The 17,997-nt window shown below is 37.6% G+C and overlaps 1 pseudogene across 1 annotated transcript; it reads right to left on the bottom strand.

Moving 5' to 3' along the window:
- Positions 1-464: 464 nt before the first annotated feature.
- LOC145228581 (zinc finger protein castor homolog 1-like) lies at positions 465-16,090 on the bottom strand (annotated as a pseudogene). The gene is made up of 34 exons (XR_013860100.1): positions 15,950-16,090; positions 15,814-15,863; positions 15,438-15,504; positions 14,962-15,079; positions 14,399-14,469; positions 13,907-14,004; positions 13,511-13,579; positions 13,224-13,314; positions 12,909-13,073; positions 12,592-12,764; positions 12,044-12,169; positions 11,617-11,768; positions 11,057-11,311; positions 10,531-10,650; positions 9,958-10,111; positions 9,465-9,534; positions 9,107-9,272; positions 8,922-8,992; positions 8,795-8,844; positions 8,303-8,425; positions 7,361-7,891; positions 6,894-7,004; positions 6,449-6,536; positions 5,919-6,090; positions 5,280-5,420; positions 4,563-4,690; positions 4,298-4,403; positions 4,043-4,222; positions 3,571-3,673; positions 3,105-3,240; positions 2,706-2,914; positions 2,399-2,524; positions 1,978-2,112; positions 465-1,890 (listed from the first exon to the last, which is right to left on the bottom strand). The product of XR_013860100.1 is annotated as a zinc finger protein castor homolog 1-like (transcript).
- Positions 16,091-17,997: the final 1,907 nt, after the last annotated feature.

The following is a 17,997-nucleotide window of genomic DNA, read 5'->3' as shown; positions in this document are numbered from 1 at the left end:
AAACCTATGATTCAATTAAGGATAGGCTTACACTTTTTTCCTATTTGAAGCCTAACAATGTTTTTAGTTACCCGATTTTGAGTGGCTTGTTGCTGAAATGTTTAATTTTCACAGGTTTTGCCTGCTACCTCATCTTTAAATCAAGGTCAATCAAAATGGTAAAAATATAACGTTGATCTGATATTTTAAATGTAGGCTTACATCTCTGCACTTTTTCAGTGCAACTGGCAATTTATGCGATTGACCACAACCACAATTATCGAGTCAAGTTTTCGGTTATTTGAATGATGCTTACAATGTATTAGGTATGTTTTATAAGACAGGCGGTTACATACAACGGTGGTTGAACCCGTAAGTTCTGTTCACCAAATACAACAGCGTACACGGAAAACACCAGTGCGGTTTCTTAGTTGCCATATTTGACAAACGTTCTTGATATTAGCCTGTATCACCCAATCTATAAATCACTTTAGTTTTGATATATTATTACTATGGGCACACACGCGATAAAACGTCACACTACACAGTTTGTTACGTCACAGCCAGACGTCATAATGCGAGTACGTCATTAATGTATTACGTAGCACGCAGGGGTTGATGAAGCACTCGAGTCGGATAAAAAAGGATTTATATCTTTGAAGATGGAACACGGTCCATGACGTCACACACATGACGTCATAAACACGTACCTGATCGATGACGTCATATATCGACAAGAACTCAAAAGTTTTTGGTTGAAAAGAATCACAAACAAAAAATACATGCAAAAAAATAGAGATCATAATAAATACAAGGAAATTTCACTTCGTGTTCACAATCGGCGTTTATTCGTTTGCTGACGTCATATAGGTCATTAGCAGGTGTTCGAACGGTTTTATTGTTCACAGTATAGACACTATGCTGCGCACCTGAGCGACTGTATCGTGATCTCGATTGGTTAAAAATTTGACCAATCACAGAGGTTCCCGCCAAAAACAGGTCCCCAGTAAAAAAAAACAGAAGTACGTGACGAACACAGTTACATGCTGCACACTACAAAAGTACGAAGTAATTAAATAAATAAACAAAAAATGAGCACGGTAGGCAGGATGCCGTTGTAACGTCACACAGAGCATTGTGTTTGACACAACAATGTACAGATTATGGCTTTCAATCGAACACTATGACTTCATAGAAGGATGTTGCGCAAAAAAAACAGGCTGCTGTTTATTCGATGCTAAAAACGAGCTGATAAAAGGTTACAGAAGGTCGTTGACCCCGTACAGAAGAGTTCACCGCCGTCGAGGTTACTCGCGGTCAAAAGCATGCTGCATAAAAGCTAAAAGCTGCGGGCTTTTGCATAAACAAGCGCTTGGCGATAAAATACGCAAAGTTTGGGGCAAGATGCCTTGGATAAAAGAATTCGCCAAGAGAAGCGGGAGGCAAGTCGCTATAAAGTGAAAAGAAACTCGATCCAACAACGATAAAACTCTAACCACCAAACTATAACAAGCGCAAAAATCTTTCACGGGAGAAAAACGATTTAATCTACGGGAAAAATAAAAACTAGGAAAGTCCAATGCCTGCATGGTAACCGGTCATCACGCTTGTAACCCCGCCCTGGTGATTTTGATTGACAGACAGATTGAGCGAATCAGAGAGGTCCATCGCCACACTAGAGGCTGCGTTTCCTTGCATGAGACTAGGAACTGCTGCGTCACAACGGCAGAAGCATTAAACTGTGGCGATGCTCGTTCATCCGGAACGGGGCTGCTGTGAGTGCTCACTCGAGCGTACGACTCTGCGTTGAATTGTGGGTAGGCACCGCTTGAGGTGGGGGCGCTAAATGCTGAGTCAGCATGATTCAGCGGAATTCGGGCTTGCGACATGTTGCTGTATTCAATGTCTTGTCTGCGAAAAAAACATCAAAAGTTGCGATATTTTTCTCTAACCGTGCTTGTTTCCATAGCAATATGACGTAACATGGCAATGACGTACCCGGCTTTTGTGCAGACTTGAGCGAGTAGAATTCCTCTCTTATGTTTGTTGGCGTGTTGTTCTATGCCGGACAGACCGACCACCGAATAAGTACAGCCCGGTTGGAGACAGTGAAAGTGGGAAGTATTTCTGTGTCTGTCGGAATTTCAATTATTATTTCACAGTTTCAACGTCATATTATTGTGACGTAATTGACCGCCAACTGATACAATCGACCAGATTAAAGCTGGGATTAAAACCGACCCGATAGGACCATGTTGTGGTATTTTAGAAACATGCTCTTCGGCCAGAAAACTACTTTTACATGAAACCTTATAGGTTGAAAAAGTTTTCACCGTTTGCTGTTACTTATCATTTATTAGCTTGATGCTGTCATACAGAATTTCCTCTGGGATATGACATAACAGATGGTGATTGTTACCTGTACTTGCACGTGTCCCGCATACAATCCTCCTTCCCTCTGAATCTCTCGAAACCGGATTGTTCAAGTGTATCAGCTTTAACGTGTTGACGTCGATGGGTACCAACTTTCGCACTGTCTGTACACCTGTCACGTCACAATACAAAGTTTGTTCCAAGCAAAGAGAAAATTCTAATAAAGACGATTTAAGCGGGTTTCCTAACGAGCTTCGTGCAGCGAAATACGACCATAAATTAGAATTCCCCCCAGCCTCTTGCAAATCTAAAGGCTCGTTGGTAGCAAAATATCGACTGCGGAATGAACTCACTTAAACTGACATCTGAGACAGTGGAAATGTGTGCTGGTGCTTCTGTACTGGCAACCATCTACTTCACAATCCTGTGTTGTCTTGAACCGCTTGAAGTCGTCCCTCACCAACCCGGCCACACGTTCATGATGCTGCTGATGTTTGAACATGTGAGTGCGACCTGTGAATCTGTACATGCATCCGTCCCTCGTGCAGTGATAATGCGAAACCTGCGAGTGGGAAAGGGATTATAGCAGGCTTACTTTGCTTTCATCACCAGAAAAGAGGATATATTCTCAATTATCTTTTACCCTCGAATTTTGTCTAGATGACCAATTTTTACTTTCACTACCCACATTTTTCATGTAAGTAAATACTTATTTACATGACACCGATTTCTATGAATGATTTATGACGTACTTTGAACACATGCGGACACTGAGTGTCGCCACAGTTCTCCGAAGACTCGAACCTTCGAAATCCCTCTATGACATCATTATTGATTCGGAATTTGGCGAACATCGATGGATTTTCGTCGTTCGGTTTCGGAACGAATCTGTTCAACAAAAAATCTTTCACTTTATTTGAGAGTTTCAACTGTTACGTCATAACTTACTAATATGACGACATGATCAGAAATAGTGACGTAAAACTTACCAAAATATTTTGATTTTTTTATATTCTGGGAAATCCTAGCTAAGGTATTTAAAAAAATGAAACGGAAAAAAAATTTGATTGACTTTTTAACAAGAAAAAAGTTTTTTTTTGAAACTTTTTGGTCGCTTGATGCTCAACTTTTTTTTCTGATATTTAAATTGTTTTACATCAAAACGAAATCGGCAGGAAAAAGAGTTACGTAACAAGTCGGTGAGAAACTTCTCCTCACCTGTTGACAACTTCCGGGTCAGAAAAATGAAACGAACTCCCCTCCTCTTCCGGTATCTTCTCAGGGGAATCACCGTTTGTCGACGGCATGTCGTTCGAGAACTCTGAAATTCCGTTCAAACAGTTTTGTTTAAATCAGAAAAAACACAAGAGAATATGTTGGAATGGAACAAAACGTTTCAACTGTATTTCTGCCATAAATTTAATTAGATAAACTAAGACCTAATGCGAAAACGGTACTTAAAAGGTAGGAAAAGAGCAAGGTTCACCACAATACTTTAATTGCGTGGTACCAATGGTTTCCTGGTGCTACTTGGGCGTTTTCGTTCAAATATTTTTTAAAACAGCTAAAAGTGTTGGCTACAATATACACGGACATGAAAAGTAGCTTGGTCAAATCAAAACTGCCAGAGTGTGTGGAGAATATATTGTGTTGCTCTTTTCCATAGAAAACTTATCGCTCCAATACTCACTCGAGTTGGATTCGTTGCTGTTTGAATCGGTGTCGGGATAATTTGCTCGTAAATCCAGCACGCCCTCATCCGACGAAAGATCGTTGTTTTCAAGTTGGGCAGGAAGTGACGTAGAGTGAAGACTCGTCACAGGTCGGGGGGAGCCCATATCTCCGCTAGTTGGCGCCAAAGATTGTCTCCCTGTAAGTGAAATGTTTGTGGTGAGCAAACTCGTCTCGGTCAAAGCGAAATAAGTGAAATATTTCGACCCCGAACCTTTCGATATTTGCTCCAACATCGCTAGCTGAGGTCGGCTCAACTCATGCATGAAATTCGACGGTTTCTGTGGAAACGACGATGACGACACTGATGACGCAGTCGCCTGTGAAGAAAAAATGTCAGTGAAGTAATATTTTAAACTTTTAAGGTTTTTGTGATGGAACTTTTGTATTCGTATGAAACAAAATCAGACACCGTTTTATGTTGTTGAATTTTTCGTGATAACTTTTAGGCAAAGATTTTCGATTTATTTTGTCAGTACCTGGCTCGTATCCATGGCAACGCCCGGACGCTGCTCGATCTCGTCCGCTTCGTCCACTATTAGCGGTAGAGAGTCGTCGCCGGAATCGACGTTGCTGTGGTCGATGTCAGTCGTGTCTGACGTCATATCTGCAACAATAATAGAAATCTTAAAACTCTTTTCGTTTCGTTTGACTATAATTGCCGGTTTTTGTTACGATAATGTTTTGCGTTTGTTTGTGCAAGATCATGATGTTTTACAGTATTGTTTCTTTCTGGAAAATACCGAACAAGCGTTTCGTCCACATGGTTGCATAATTAGCAAATTTTGTCGTTCAGTTGGTGTGATGATGAACAAAATACTGGTTGTTGTTTCGAGAACTTGTATTTTTGCTGTCGTTTCGCCCACCAGAACGGTCGGGCTTCTTCAGAGCAATAAATTATAATTATATAATTATATATTGCGAGCACAACAAGCAAACTGTTTCTTTTGTTGTTTCTTTCTGTGTGTGTGTGTGTGTGTGTGTGTGTGTGTGTGTGTGTGTGTGTGTGTGTGTGTGTGTGTGTGTGTGTGTGTGTGTGTGTGTGTGTGTGTGTGTGTGTGTGTGTGTGTGTGTGTGTGTGACATTTTGGTGCAAGTTTTTTCTGTGTATATACGTACAAACTTTTTTCATGTTCCGATTGAACACGTGTTGTTGTTTTATCTGTTTCTGTACAATTGTTTATTTCTGTATCTCACCCATTCCGTTGTAACTCCTCCCCAACATTCTGCGCAGATGTTTTCTCACGTGAGTCGACATCTGATGTTTATATTGGAAAGCAAACGCACAACCGGCTCTTATGCAGTGATAATGACTGAACAATCCGTTGTACTTGCAATCTACGAAACAAATAATGTACAGTTTACTAAAAGCAAATATTTTCCAAACTAAATATATCTTCTTATATATGTATTGAGTATTAGAACGTTGTGAAAACCAAAAACAATAGATAAATTTACAATTTGAGATAGCTAACGAATTGTTTTATCTCTTGAAGACAACCAAAAGGTGTAGTTTAATTGTTACAATTATTAAAACAAGGTCCCAACCACACCAAGCAATAAAGGAAAGATTTTCGCCGTTTTATTTTGCAAAATTGGAACATTTAAAAGAATTATTTTATCTCCTAAAGACAAGCAAGTGGTTAATTGAAGTTAAATCGGTAAAAAAGGAAACAATTTTGCTGTTTTATTATGAAAAGTTGGAGCATTTAAAAGATACAGTTGATCAAGCTAATCATGAATTAAATTGTTAATTTTCTTAAAATATGGTCCCAACCATTAAAGGGAACATTTTCGCTGTTTAGTTTTGCAAATTTACACCACATAAAAACCCACCATATCTTCCGCATTGCTCCTTCTTTGTGTAATATTTAAATCCGCTCGCCTCTCTTCTAGCAATCTTCTCATGCTTCTTCATGTGCCAGGGAAGTTTTGACGTTCCTATGGTAACGAACTGACAACCGGGTTTCAAGCAGTGGTAATGTCCCCTCAACCGAAACTCGAAACTCTGAAGAAATAAATAAATCTAGCCTGCGGTGGGATTCACGCTTCAGGGCTGATCCCGGTTATGAATTTATGTTCATCTTAAGACTTATATAACATAAGTATCTTTTTCAAACCACTTATTTTGTAATTTCAATATGTTGGGTGGAAGTATTTGGAAATTGTACAAAATGGGCCACTAGCTATGGTAAGGAATCAATTTGCATTTTAAGACTGGAAATATTTTAATAAAACGGGCCACATATTTAGTAATTGGGCCCTAAAACATGGACAAAAGTTGACGAAACAGAGCACTTAGCACTAGCACATAGTTTAAATTTGTGGGATTTAATTGAACTCAGAAACACGCAACATTAGTTTACCGGGTTGGGACACATCTTCTTCACTGTGTAGCTTCGAAAACATTCTTTTGCCGCTTTTGCATAAGCTTCCAAACTGTCGTGGGCTTGTCTGGATGAAAACAAACAAGTGTCAGGAAAATTACGATATTGCTTATTTTAAGTTCAAGTTTTTCATGCTCTATGCTTGTGTTACGTATTTTTGATCCCCAAAACAATGACGTCATAAACTATGTTTTTTTCACTGTAGCTATGAGCCAACCAGGTATAAAACCCGGTGACTGGGTTTCAATCGGTACAGAACCGTCTCACGAAATTTTACGAGACCAGCGAACCGGTTAGCATTACTGGTTACTGTCAATGGACTTTTTGTAACAGAAGTAACAGAACCGGCTGAAAAATATGGCTTTTGTGATAGAACCGGGTGACAAAAAAATTGAATCCCACCACTGCATGACACATAACATACCTGTGCGTTTGAGCTTTGCCGAGCGACTTGCAAACGTATCTGCACCGGTTCAGAGTGCAGTGCCAGTGATTCTGCATCATATATTTGCAATCACGACGCATACACGTCATTCTGGTGAAGAAATAAACACAGAATTGTTATTTTGTTGATCCTAAGACCGAGCTCATGCGGTATAAGACGCTTTAACAAAACTTGTGTTAAGCCTAAACTCAAGATTACCCGAAATAATTAGATGTGGAATGAATTTGGATAAGTAACTCAAGTAACGGGTGTAACTGATGTGGCCCTTCATATCACTGATGATGGCATGAGCATTTGCCAAAACATTTGAACAATAAAGCATGTCGCTTTTTACGCATATTTGGGAATTACTTTTTCAGTAGGTGTTTAAAAAGAAACAAAAAGGCCACAAGGGGAGTTTCAAGCAGCTTTAAATTGTTGCGAATCTGATCGAATTCCAAACTTACCCAGGTCGGATGTGGATGAAACCTTCCTCATCGCTTCCTCCCATCTTCTTCATCAAACCTAAGTGTCCTCCCAAGCCACTAGAGGGACCCTGTGAGCCCGACATCGCTTGTGACATGAGAGTGGGGTTCTGCAGCATCATATAAGCCCCAGTCGAGCGGGGTTCGGGGTTCAAAGTCGGGTAAACGAGCTTTTTTTCGGCCACCATCCGCGATATGTACTTGTACACTGGATGGTCGGCATAACTCGCCATGTTTACCGGGGGAGGGGCGCTCACACTAGGGTAATCCCCATCGCTGTAGTTGTTGCCGTTGTCGTGGTTACCCATGTCACGTGACTGGTCGAACTGTGCGCGACTAAGCACGATGTTCCGCTGGGTGTCGTCCTCGTCGCGTGGCAAATGACCGCTAGACGGGGTTGTAACGCGACTGGGGGAGCGAGGTCGGGGGGGTTCGTCCTGGGCGGGAAATACCGGGAAGAATTGGCGCGCGATTGGTTGTTCGAAACCGGATTGTTCCAGTTTTTCGTGAAATCTGTGTAGAAAAATATATATGTTTGCAATTAAATTGTTTGAGAACAGTTTTTTGACATATTTCCCGTGGATGAAACGTTTAAGTCGAAGTTTTTGTTAAAAAGTCGATCAATGTCGGCTTAAGCTTAACACTGTCGCTATGGTTACCAACAATAGTTGTAGGAAAATCTAGTTGAGGAACAGAAATTATTGTACAATAAAAACTTTTGATATGACAATCACATTATAGATAATCTACAAAAATTAAATCAATTTTAATACCGGTTGCGATTTCTTCTAGCTTTCATCAAAATTCCTATTTGTGTAAAAAGAGCAACTTCCACATTAGTATTTTTCAGCCTCAAATGAAGTTTTACAAAACTGTTGTGTTTATCAATAAATTGTAAAAAAGAGGTTTTGCTGGACAACTTACGTGGTGTGAGTTAGCACGAGATGTTTTTCAGTGAACACAGCACAACAATCCTCTACAGCACAGTGAAAATGATGACACGAACCGAACACACAGTTGGCGACGTTGCATTCATCAGGACCGAGTCTGTGTGAAAATAAACATTTTATTTGCAAACCACAAGTTGCGTGTTTTCATTTTCTGCTTTTTGTGCAAATTGAAGCAGAAATATTCAGTGGACACCCGATTTTTTTTACCTAAATTATCTGTTATTCGCAACTTTTTACGTTTTTTCATTTTTATTTCAACATTGTACACGTGATAACATTTACTTGATTTTAAGTTTAGTTAAAAAAATCGTCACATAGACATTCATTATGAAAACTTTGATTTTTTGAAACATCTTTATTGAGACACCGCCTTAACTACGGACATTTTTCTATGTGCGCGTTTAACAAGAAAATCTTTGTCAAACAAGTCTGAAGAAAAAATGAATTATGCTAATTAGGTGCTTACCCTCGGAAAAACTTGAGCACCGCTTTTGAGGGTTTGTCAGATTGGTGAATCTGAAATAAGTGCAACACAGGATTAGTATTGTCTTAATGTGAGCATAAGTTGCTGTTGTATTGTTAAGTTATTTTACCTCCATCGGTTTCTTTTCACTTGATGACGTCGAATTGCTCTTGGATGAAAGATTAAGAGCTTGGTCCTCAACTAAAAAAATGTTATTGCTGTTAAACCGATTGGGATATCCAATACCGAATTTATATTCCCCCCATGTTTACTGTTTATTTACGCTTGTTCAGCAAAACTCAAAACCTCACTTACTCTGGTTTTGATGACTTTCATCAATAAATGAACCATAGTTATCCCTATCTTGCTCCTGATTGGCTGGCAGGCGGTCAGGTGACCTAGCGGTTTCGCTCCAGTGCCCACCACGTTCTGCTTGACTGCTTTCTTGCTCGTAATGACTTTCACTCTTGTAAGTTGAAGTCTAAAAATAGATAAATTTCTGTGATGGGTATTTTATGATTTTTGTGTTTATGCCGCTTTATAAGAAATTTGTATTTCTCGATATGCCGTTATCATATTGAAGGCGTCTCATACAACACGTCAAAACGTCGTTATGCATTCACATTGTGGTTTAATACTGGCAATTTTCAATATATTTTATAGCGAATGTTACCTCCATTTGATCGTTATATGCCGGTGGTAGAATGTACGGGTTGATATTTCCCCGAGATACAACTTCATCACTGGAAAACAAAAGTATCTATTATTTTAGCTTGTGGAAACAAAAAAACATAGGTCAATTAACAATTGGACAAAAAAGTATTTCCAAATTCAGTAAAATACACAATTAGGTGCAGAAGTAATAGTTAGAAGAAAAGAATGTTTCAACCGAAAAAATCACCCAAAAAGGTTTAAAGTTGACAATTTAAACCAATGATTCTCAACTGCTTTTGAGGCCACATCTGGCTCACAACTACTTATTTTGCGGCTCGCAGCAGACCTCAGAAAACAACCAACGATTTCTATTTTAGCTAATAATCCTAAGTGATTTTTTGAGGTCTTATTTTTTGCAGCTCCCTGCACATCTAAAAAATTTCTATTTGGTCCTGACCATAAAAAAAGTTGAGAACCACTGATTTAGAATCGCAAGAGCGAAAAAAACTCACCGTGGAGTTGACGACATGTCGGGTTTCATTTCACCGCTGGATGGCAGCAGAGGAGATGCAGATGCAGATGTAGATGCGTTAAAAGATGAAGGAACTGGAGGATTAGAAGATTCAACTTTTGGAGTGAAACCCGATAAAGTGTGGGGCAGGGCAGCTGAAAACGAGAATCAAAAATATAATGTGAGATTTATATCAGGACATTTCATTCGATGACTTGTGCTTTTTTAAACAATTATTTTACAAGTTGTTATCACAGATGATGGCATGAGCATTTGCCGAACGTTCGAACGTTTTTGAAAAAGCATGTCGCTTTTTACGTTTATTTGGACCGTTGAATTTGCCAAACTTATGAATAGATCCGGCCAATGTATACATAAAAAGCGACATGCTTTATTATTCAAACGTTTCGGCAAATGCTCATGCCATCATCAGTGATTTGAAGGGCCACATCTACTTGGGTTGTTATATTTGCGATTAAACTTACGAACAGATCCGTGTAATGTGTTTCAGCGTCGTTCATATTTCCCGCAAGTTACAGTGCAAAGTAGTGTAAGAAGTAAAACGAAAACCCACCAGTTGCTACAGTTGTTGGAATTGAGGCTAAAACTTTTCTTGCCGCTTCCTGCAACATGGAAGAATCAAACTTTGCACTTCCACCTGATCTCGACTCGAGAACCAGCGAAGGAACCGGACCTGAAAAGTGGAAAGTTGAGAATAATATATCCGGGTCGGTAGAGCTGGCCACAAAAAACTTTTCCTAATGTTATCAAGTATGTAAAAGCATAGAGCCAATAAATGATAAGCTGCAGACAGTGCAAAATTTTTGACCTATAAGGTCTCACAAACTGGAGTACCGTTGGATGGCTAACAAGTCAATATGGCCGATCTCTCGTCACCAGCTGCACTGATGAGAACTTTAAGGTCGAAACAGTGTGAACTGTCAGCTTATCAAGTAGGCTTTTGAACAAAAAAGATGAAAAAGTAAATTTAACGAATATTACGTTTTTCAGGAAAAACTTTCTAAAAGTCCTCTTTTTGAATGTAAACAAGATTTCAGTGAAGAAAAAGATTCATAGAAAGCAAGAAAAATAAATCTCACGGTTGAGTAATCGCGACGCGACGTAGGGGTAAATAAAAGATGGCATCAAAACCGGGGTTGGGGGGTGTCCCCTGACACCCAGATAGGACGGGGGTCGTCCAAAGGTCACGGGGGCTTGTTGATGTCTCACTAAGGACTGCTGCACCACCGCTGGAGGGAGGTGTGGAGCGCGCGGAGCAGATTTAGGAGGACGGGAGGAGCAAGAGGAGGAAAGAGAAGTGAGAGTGGGGGGAGGAAGAAGCTCTGGAGAGGTTGCTATGGCGACAAGATTATCAGAAGATGAATAAATTAGAAAAGGTTTTTGGCACAAAAGTTTCAAAAATTAGTAAAGAAAAGAACCATCAGAAAAAAATGTACAAAGAGAGAAGAAAAGCTTTGCAATGAAAAAAAATAACTAAGTTATGTGCAAAGTACTTAGAAAAGAGTTTTGTGCACCAAGAAAATATTTTTGTCACAAACTGTTTTGATAGGAAAGATGAAAAACAAAGATTTGCGCGGAAAAAATGATCTTTGTAATATTTCTCATTTAAAACAAAACGTTCCGAAGTATTTTTTCTTACTTGAGCTTAGACTGTCAGATCCCATAAGATCTTGTCGGTCGTGTTTCCTCTTGTGCGACACCATCTGGCTGGTTGACGTGAATGAAAAGCCGCAATTATTCCGCAAACAGTGAAAGTGGTTTGCTGTGCGGTTCCAAGCACATGTCGGAAATCTGAAACAAAAGTTTGGACTAAAAATTTAGTGTTGTTCATATATGTTACTTGTTTCGGTCAAGGGCTCTAAACAACATTTCTTAGGGAGGATACACAAGTGAATTCAAATTTAAAACATCAATCTTTGAATACATAAGCTATTGCTGCCAGGCATAATATCAAGTATATAGAGCTTTCTGGCAAATGTATTTTTATTCCGACGGACGATATATTTAGTTCAAACAACTTTTCAAACAATTCTCCTTGATTTAATCCTTACTATTTTACGACTTACTGGCAAACTTCGTTCTTGTAAAACTTCTTGAATCCCTGTCTGGTGTACGCGTCATCTCTGGTGTGGTAAGCTTTATGTTTCTCGATGTCACATTTGTTCTTGAAAGTGAAATTGCAACCGGGACGACTGGGGGATAAAACGATGGTTCAACAAGTTGTCCAAATCAATCAGTTTAAACATATAGGCTTTTATGGTGACAATAATACATTAATTTGAAACATGCTGACTCAGCAATTATTGTCACCGTAAACGGCCTCTGTTGCGCCACCTAGCGGAAATTCCCAAACCTGGTAACTGTGAGTTCTTCTACCCCAGAAAACTTGACCAGTAACATAGAAACTCTACTTTTATGTCCACAAAAACGCACTTTTAATGAGTTTCAGAAAACTAATATCTTGCACAGGACTTTCAATGCAAGTCCGCCACTACTTATATTTTGAAAGTGCAAGCGTGCGAGTGTATTTTAAGGTACAAGTAAATAAGTGCACACGGCCGTGGGATGTCGGCCTTTTTGAAATAATAACCCAAAACACCAGCTTGAAACTCACGTGCAATGGAAGTGGGTTGTTCGTTGGTTGACAAACGGACAATCTGACATTCCACATGATTCCGTTGCGCGATATCTCTCAAATCCATTGCTCACAAACTGTTGGTTCTTCTTGTGGAAATTTTCGTGCGTCATCACATCAGAAGTGCTAGTGTAGACTTTCGTGCAGCTTGTCTGTTAACAAATTGATGTTTAGTGATTTATGCATACTGTAGCTTTGTTGGTAGATAAGCTACTGTCGTGGGTTCGAATCCCACCGCACGTTAGGTTTCTCTATCGCGATTTCGTTACAAAATGCAAGTGATGAGTTAAACTTACATGCAAGCAGTGGTAGTGGGTGCTTTTCCCGTTCAAATGGCAGTTACCAAATTGTCTCGAGCAATCGTCTGTTGGTGCGAATCTCATGAAGCCATGAGCTAATGAGTTATCTCTCTTCTTATGCATGTTGTAATGACGAATCACATCCGACTTGTTGGTGAAGCGCTGGATAGATTTAAAAAGTTAAGAATATGTAAATAAGACGCTATACATTTAAGGAAAACGGTTTTATAAGAACTTCGCAAGTCGTACGAACAATGCCCACTTACAGGGATTAAACTGCTTTTTATGTTATTGTAATGTTACTTGAATTACCTGAAAGTTACAATCACTATCAGTGCAGTGGTAATGATCTCTGTTGATATGAGGACAAGATGCCTGCATGCAAGGGTGCTTTGATGTGTACCTGGAAATATATAAGACTGTTTTAATGCTCTTCTGGAGTGAAAAATATTCTCTGATAATAGTAGAATCGTAGAACGACCGACACAGGAAAATATTATTTTACGTTTAAAAATACAAAAAAATATTCGCTTCACTTATTATCCACGTAAAACCGAGAGAAAACAAGTCTTTTCAACAGATGCAAAAAAGCATCTTACTTTGAAATATATTTGTCGAATACATCCTCATCAAAGTTGGTTGGATCCAGAGTACCTTTTTTGATTGAACTAAAAAAATGTAAAAAAAACAAAATTAAATATATAAGCTATTGCTGCCAGGCATAATATCAAGTTTATAGAGCTCTTCTGGTAAATTGTATTTTTATTCCGAAGTTTCGACGTCCTATACAGGTCGTCTTCATCAGGGTAAATAACACTGAATGCGCGTTGCACTGTACTACGGCATGTATAGGACGTCGAAACGTCGAAATAAAAATACATTTGCCAGAAGATCTCTATAAACAAACTTAAATATTGATAAAAAATATTTCTCAGTCTAAATATATGTCAATAATAATGTAGTCTGGAAGAAACAGAAACGAACAAGTTACACACCCGACTCCACTTGATACAGTTCCCGCTGTTATTGTGTCGATCGAGTCGGCATTCTCACTATACTTCACACTAGGTGGCACAAAAGAGCTGGACGAGACCTGAAATAATTATAAGTGTTACAGTGATATAGATCAGGTCCTGTAAAGGTTATGACGGGCCGCTATCTGTAATTTTGTCAGCATTAGATGATAAACTAAGACTGTGAAATTTACTGGACAAGTTATTGAGTAGTTTTAACAGTTCTGTTTGTATTTACACATTTTTTTAATTTAAACGTATGTTAATGAAAGATTTAACAGTTCACCAAAATGAGTTAAACTGTTTTTGTATAGCTGGCATTTATGTTTTTAGTAAAACCACTCTTAAAATATGTGTCTTGCGTTCCTAAGTTACATAATATCATACATTTACTTCAGTACACACATATATATATATTGCTAAAAAAAACATGTATTAAAACACATGTTCAGGAACAGTAACATATATGCTTACCTGAGAAATAGCTGATGATCTTTTGAATATTTTCTGCAGAAGTTCCGCTTTAGAGTTAGCTGAAGCATGTTCTAAAAATGTTTTAACATAAATCAGTGTTAAAATGAGTTTTGTCGTTAGTTGAAGTTGAATTACAACTTCCGCAAGTTAAGTACTGAACCACTTCCTTTAAACACAAGGCCTGTTTTTTTAGTAAACTAACATAATAAAAAATTATCATTTTTCCTCTACTTCTGTCATGTAATGCGCTTATGGTAGCTCGTAAGCCAAAGTAAATGGGTTATTTCATTCAATTTTTAGTCTAATAAAAGTCAATCAGTAATGTTTCTATGCCAGAATTACTACACCACTTTACCAACTGCACACCCTCAGACAACATAGGTTATTCAAACAGATTTTTTGAAACAGCTTAGTCAGCAATGGTCAAAATAACATACATGATGTTAGAAGGCAAAATATTGTGTGAAGTACCAGCTGTATTCTTTATTGAGTAACTTTTTTACAAGTAAACATCATAAATTTGCCCGGTATCTTTGAATTTCTCTTATTTTCAAGTTACACACCTGCATTGCTTGAAACGATTGAAGCCATGAAGGCTGCAGCAACTGCTGGAGGTAGACTGGCTGAAGAAAATGGTTTGAGGGGTGGGATTTGATTTGAAGATGTTGGTGGTGTGACGGCCTGCAACATACAAACTTTATCAACCAACAAAATATCAAGCACCAAAAATTTCTGGTCTGCAATGGCACACAAATGAAGATTTACACCATTAAAATACTGTACAGTTTACAGAAGCAACAACAGGAATATACAAAGCTTTAAATTAAATCTGATCAGCAAAATGCAGGCGTTAAACATTTCGATGTTTCACATTTAATAGACTGAAGTCTATATTTCGTCTAACAATGCCTAAAAGGTGTAACAAAACTTTTATTTATACTGAGTAAAATCAAACAGTAAAATGTGTGCAATTTCAATGCGTATACATCCACTCTTTTCAACACTTACATTTGATAAACAGTAAACAATAAAAACATACCTGGTATGCTGTGGTATCAACATGTGTATTATTCCATGATGTGGGTGGGTTCCAAGTTGCATTGCTACTAAAAAAATGTAAAAAGATAGACTAAAAATTTTTTTTTTAGCTTACAAAGCTTTACTAAATTGCAGACCAGCTCATATTAATCTGGTGACAAAATGCAAAGTATGTTACCTGTTTTTGAAATCTATAATTGCTATTTCAAATGTTTTTGTTGGATTAGGTATAATTTTAAAGTTAGCAACTACATTGTCTATATTAGAATCAAGGGAAATGATATCTGCTTCACAAAACATATTTATTGCCAAAAAAGTTTAAAACTTAAGAATTTTACTTGAAAATCAATGAAATTGGATTAATATTTATTTTCTACCTTGTGTTGTGAGTGTCTTGAGAAGTTTCATGTTCAGAAGAAGATTGAATCTGAAATTAACAATATATTTAAAAAAGCCGTTACAAAGCACACTGGATCTCAAAATAACTGTGGTTTGGCAAAAGTTGGTACTTGCAGTTGATTCTGGTTTATTGCTGGTCATAGTTTTCATTTGTCTAATAGCGATCAAGTCTTGATGAGTTAATCCTGCTTCAGTCATTGCTTCAATCAGAGGAGTTTGCTGACCAAGAAGTTCCATGAATCTTCTGTATCTAAATATGACATATATATTGGGTTTAGTTAAGATGCAATTTGAGTTGATATTGATTTCACAAGAAGTGCTGTGTTTTAAAATTACACAAAAGTTTGAAAATGGTTTTGATACAGTCATTTCTTGTCTCATATTCATTATTCTTGTCATCTATTTTAAATAGTTGGCTTTTTGGTTCTAGCTAAGCAATAATCGTTATGTGTTCCGGTGATAAGTGAAGCATAATGTTTTCAATAAACAACTTTATGTTTCAACAAAAGTAAACTAATTACTCCATCAAATATTGTTTTCAGACGCAAATAAAATTGGACTTACAGAATTGCAAAAAAAAATGGACCATCTTTGGACCAATATCACATGGACCATCTTTGGACCAATATCTATAATGTGTGTAAATATGAAAAAGTTTGAACCATTCTTTCTTGACCAAAACGTGGGAACAAATCCGCGTTAGAAAGAAAAAAAGAAAAAAGAAAAAAAAATATAGACAAAAACAATATGTGTCCCCTTCAGGGAAGGGGACCCATAATTACTATTTTTTAGGTTCTAATACCAAAGACCACAAAACACCAGAAAGGTGGCTTTCTAATATACTTCCATTTTATATATTTTATATCCTATTTACCAATTTACAATACACATCATTTGATCTACACATATGATTGTTTTTGCAAGCAAATACGAATGGGTCCCCACATATGTGCTTGTGCGAATTTACGGTAAAAAGATGTTTTGGTTATTTGTAGATTCATAAAGAAAAACTTGCAGAAAGCATTAACCCAACTTTTAAAGTTTTGTTCATATTTCTTTGCATCATTATTGTCATATAATTACAAAAACAGTAAATAAGAACGGGAAAAATACTTTCAATTTGCTTTGACCTAGATATTGTCGCTCAAGGTAGGTTTTTAAACACAATTTTCCAAAACTGAAAATGTGCGTGATAACTTAATAAAACAACATAGCGGCACAAAAACAGCTGATTTCTAATCACCGAAACGACTGTCTCATAAAACATCTCTCCGGACGTCAAGCTGAGCACTACCTACCGCTGCATTCACTTGCCTTAATTGTTAACCAGTGAATAACTCCCTTAAGGGTTGAGACTTGTATCGGACTGACAGTGTACACATATAGGCAAAAATGAATAATTACTAAAGGAATAAACTACTGCAAACAATTGTTTAACATTTCAGCACATTGAGGCTGGTATTTCTGGCCTAAAACTAAAACTTATTAGTTTGGGGTTTAAGGGGTAAAAATGGTTGAACGCAATCAAAAAGTTACAAAATTCTTTAAAAAACCTTACATTGCACCAACCAAGAAAGCATGACACTATCAGATTATGTACTTTAGTCAGTACAGCCGTTTTAATTTTTTTGTCGTTTTGGGGGCCTGTGGGTGAACCACTGGGTCATTTGGAGTCAAACTTCAGGAGGATCAAATTTTGATAAATAACTAACATATGTCCAAATTTGAAAAAAAATAAGAAAACAGTGTATTACCCTTTCTGGTTGTAACTAATGAAGCAAAATGTTTGGGTTTTAAACAATTTTCAAATGACAGATTTGCTTAAAATGTTGGTGTTTAACCTATTTGACATGTATGTGACATTTAACAAAATATCTCAGAAGTTCTTGTAGGTATTGAGAAAGGCAAGAATTATTCTGAATAGGTTAAATAACTTTCACCCAAAAGCTTGTGTTTGATATTTCATGCGTCATCAGATATAAAATATCTGTTACAAATGGTTTTGCAAACACACACCAGAAATTTAGATCAGGCGTGTGCGATCTGTGGCCTGTTGATAAAAGGTTGTGCGGCCTGCAGAGAAGGCTTGGATTTCAAATGTACTAGCAAACAAGTTCAATTGTTATATATTTTTGAGTAGATTAATGCGCCTGGTATTTTTG

The sequence above is a fragment of the Phallusia mammillata genome, chromosome 5 (genome assembly GCF_965637545.1).
Source record: "Phallusia mammillata chromosome 5, kaPhaMamm4.hap1.1, whole genome shotgun sequence".
NCBI lineage: Eukaryota > Metazoa > Chordata > Ascidiacea > Phlebobranchia > Ascidiidae > Phallusia > Phallusia mammillata.
The sequence above is the reverse complement of the archived record's forward strand: the minus strand, read 5'-3'. Positions and strand labels throughout refer to the sequence as shown.